Genomic DNA, 4,100 nt, shown 5'->3' with positions numbered 1-4,100 from the left:
AAAACTATGAAGTAACTTACTGTAAAATAACAGTAAATGCTCATAATAAATAGCACAATACAAAGGAGTAATAACTTGCTAAAGTGTAATGTGTAGTGTGTCCCAAGAGCCAACAGCTCCCCTCAATGGTCATGTTGTAGTTGATTCCCGTAAGTTAAGAAGATTTTTAAAAATTACCCTTATAAAAAAGAACATAACTGCAGACAGTCTCATTAGGCACAATAAATACTATTATCTATCTATCTATCTAAAATGCGACCGCATCATTTTTAAACTTTTTTTCCCGATTACGTTTAGGCACTTGGTTAAGGTTAGGAAAACGTCGTGGCTGGTTTTGTATAGGAAAAGTTAACAGTGACTTGAGACACAACATATTGACTTACATTTAACAAAAAACCCCTTGCTCTTTCCATAACCAAAGTGCTTTTGATGCCTAAACCTAACCACACAGAGAGTTTGGATGCCTCTTTATCAAGCAGAGCAACACTCTCATTTCTGCTAACAAATAAAAACAAAGCTATAGATCCCACTGTTTCAGCTATTGTAGTATTCATCCTTAGATTTAAATGGTGACAGTGTGCAGGGCAGATGTGGCGAGAGCAAAGGGACTTTTTTTGGATTCCAGGTTCTAAATTTAAACATGCCCTCCCCTCCCCTCCCCTCCCTCTCAAGCCCTTTCATTCAGCAGAGGTGTTGGAGAAAAGGATGCTGAAAATATAGCCTAAAGTCTAACGTGACTGAGGGTGGGGTGGGGGCCAAGTTGCTGTTGGAATGGGGTGAGCTGTGATGAGAGGTTTGAGGGAGTGGTTGTTGCTTTTTGAGCCTAGAAAAAAAATACCAGAAGTGGAATGGTTCAAGTAGGGGAGGCTGTTTGGACACAGTGGCAGTATTAAAAGGCGGAGAATTGAGACAGACAGTAGACCGTTTAGGAGCCGTGTCCTGCTGGAGATCATTCAGGATGCCAGAGCCAGTTAAGAAAACAGGTAAGTGTGCTCATTTAGATCTTTTTGACAATATAGTCACTTCATTAATACATGAAAATGGAACAACTTGCAGTACACTGTATAAAAACCCAAACTTTCTGATACAATATTATCCTGTTTTCTCACCAAAGCAAAGTTATCCATCAAAATGTGTACTGTAAATACGACCTTGTCTTTTTAACCAGACTCACTATTGTGTTAATGTGTTTCACAGTTATTTTCTTGTATATTAAACCACTGTAATGTCCAATTGTACTGTATTTAGCATGTATTTTATGCTACAATGGTATTAACCATTACTTTAATGGTTAGTGGTTAATTATTTCCAGACAATAACATCTGCAAATAGAAAATCATATTTTAAATATATTTGTTCTGAAAACTTCATATAAAATAAACTTCTGTGTAGTATTTGTGCACTGAGAGAAATTTTAAATTGATTGATGGGTAAAAAATCCAGTGTCTGCAGATGGTAGTGAATGCAACTTAAAGTCAAAACAATGCAGTAGATCAGGTAAAGTAACACACAGTATTATTCAAATATATTCTTTTTCTTCATAAGGTGACAATAGTTGCTTGGTAATATGGTGTACCATAACTTAGCCAGTAGCCACAGTCAGAACATACAACAAGGAATTACCCACCCGCAGTTCAAGTGCTCTCTTTGGACTCAGTTACACGTCAAACGGTCCAGGTGGAAATCTAAAGTGAGCTTGACACCGTCACGCTTCCAGCATCACTGCATTCACAGAATGCATCACAGGATTCCAAAGTGACATATGACTTTCCACAGTTTCCCTTTTATCTTTCCGTCCATTCACTGAAAGGATTGTTGTTTGCAGAAACCAGAGGCATCACATTTCAGATGACACAGTCCAAATGGGAGGCTTGTGTGTGCCAAGACTTTTAGTGTCAAGGATTTGTTTAGGGCAATAAAAGTTGAGACTGTAGCATTATTATTAATTGCTATCTACATCCATCACTCAGCAAGATATTTTTCAGTTGTCCCTTTTATTTTGCCACAGCAAATAAACAATAAACTTTATTAACTCAATTAAAAACACAAAATAAACTTTACTGTATACTACTCTAAGACCATGTTTTAGCTAGAAAAAAAGCAACTAAAACATTACAGTAATGACTAAATACATTTATACAAAAATGCAATAAATGAATAGAAACCAATAGTAAAGTTAAATCTGGGGGCACAGGAAGAATGTGCACATCCAAATAAATCAGCATATTATTGACAAGAGGAATGTTTGAAAAACTAAGCAGGTGTTGCAAAGGTCAGATTTACAGTAGATTTTTTCCTTGTTCTCAAAAAAAGGCAAATATAAATAAATAATTCACTTTCTTTGTTTAAAAAAGTCCTTTTCACTGTGTTACACGTCACACAATCCAAGTGGAAACAGTGGAATTAATACTTTATTACAATATCAACATGTATCCAACAGTGAGACACTAATCAACAAACAATCTCAAATATCTAAACACCTGTTTACCTGTTGATTTTATTTACACTATTATATCATTAGTCATTTTTATTTTATGTGGCAACATTAAAACATCATCCTCTCAGTATCCTTAACTTTAACCAATGCTATACCAAAACTAGGGTGATCAAACTTGTGCTCAAACCTACTAAAGAAAGTTAGGAGTTAACAACTGAAACTGAAGTCAGGGTTACTGTTATTTCTCTACTGTCAGTTAACACAAACTGTCAACTGGCATTTATTAAAAAACTATTAAGCACATTATAAAACTGAAGCTAGTCGTTGTCACTTCCACTGAAGGCACGTGATGGTGTGATAGGTAAAGCGGCATGACTGCCTGATGCCAGAACAGTGGGGAGCGCTGAGGACACATTCTTCCTGTGCCCCCAGAGCCACAAAAATAGAGTCAGCTTAATCCCTCAGCTGTGGGTACCTGTTGCAGCTGAAGCCTGTCACCCTCGTTTTAGTCCAGTACATATGGATCCTATATATAAACTCACAGGGTGAGCTTGCAACAAAGGCTTGTCCCTGTGTGTGTGCCTTTGTATTACTTACATTATGGGGACTGAAAGCTGTTAATACACTCACATTGTGGGGACCAGAAGCGGGTGTCAACATGGTTTAAGGTCAGGGTGAGGTTAAGTGTTAGGGTCAGGGTTAGGGTTAGGCAAGAAGTGCTTGTGGTTAAGGTTGGGATACGTCTACAGGAAATGAATGTAAGTCAATGTAATGTCCCCACAAGGGATGAAAACACAGCATGCACGTGTGTGACCTGGAAATAATATGAATTTAAATGATCCCTATATGCGTTTCATCATTCCAAACACATGGTGTTACTACTAGACGCGTCCTCTGTCTAGGCTGTCTGTCACAGTGGCTATTTTTAGTGTTTAGTATTCGAGAATGACATACATTTTTGGATCATTTTAGAAAAAGACCTTCCACTGCAGGAAAAGCAACAGCTGGTGTTTTACACAGTGACTGTAGAAACGACTATTAATACTTTTCCAGACTGACAGCAGGCACCATGTATTGATTATTCATTTCATTTAGGATAACTGCTGGTGTCTGTTACTACTGGTTAATGTGTGCAGATATTTTTGTAATTTTGTGCCAATGGTCAGGTTATAATATGCGTTCCAGATCTGTCTCAGATCATCTTTGATTTGGTTTGTAGCTCCTGGGTACATTTACATCTGTCAGAAACGACGCGTGTAATGCGGCCGAAAAGTGTTAGGTGAACTCAATTAAATGGCCAGACGAGGAAGTGTAAAACAAAACCGTCTCTTTATTTAGAGAACTAATGTTGAACAAAAGAAAACCATACAAGACACGGTGAAAACACAAAACTCACATGTCCTTAACAGTCCGAGGTCAGAGCCAGCAAACACATACATCCAGGGGAATCCAAAAACAAGAGGAATTACAGTGGGAAACCGTGGATGAGTAAGGGATTACAGAATGCATGTAAAAAGAAGAATGCGTTATATAAGGAATTCATAAAGGACAGATCAAAGAAGGCGGAAGAAAAATATAAGTCATATAAGAACAAATTAATTGAGATTTTGAGGAGATGTAAGAAACAATATTATTCTAAAGTATTAGAGGATAATAAAAATAA

Source organism: Monopterus albus, unplaced genomic scaffold (assembly GCF_001952655.1).
Source record: "Monopterus albus unplaced genomic scaffold, M_albus_1.0 scaffold4.1, whole genome shotgun sequence".
Lineage (NCBI taxonomy): Eukaryota > Metazoa > Chordata > Actinopteri > Synbranchiformes > Synbranchidae > Monopterus > Monopterus albus.
The sequence above is the reverse complement of the archived record's forward strand: the minus strand, read 5'-3'. Positions refer to the sequence as shown.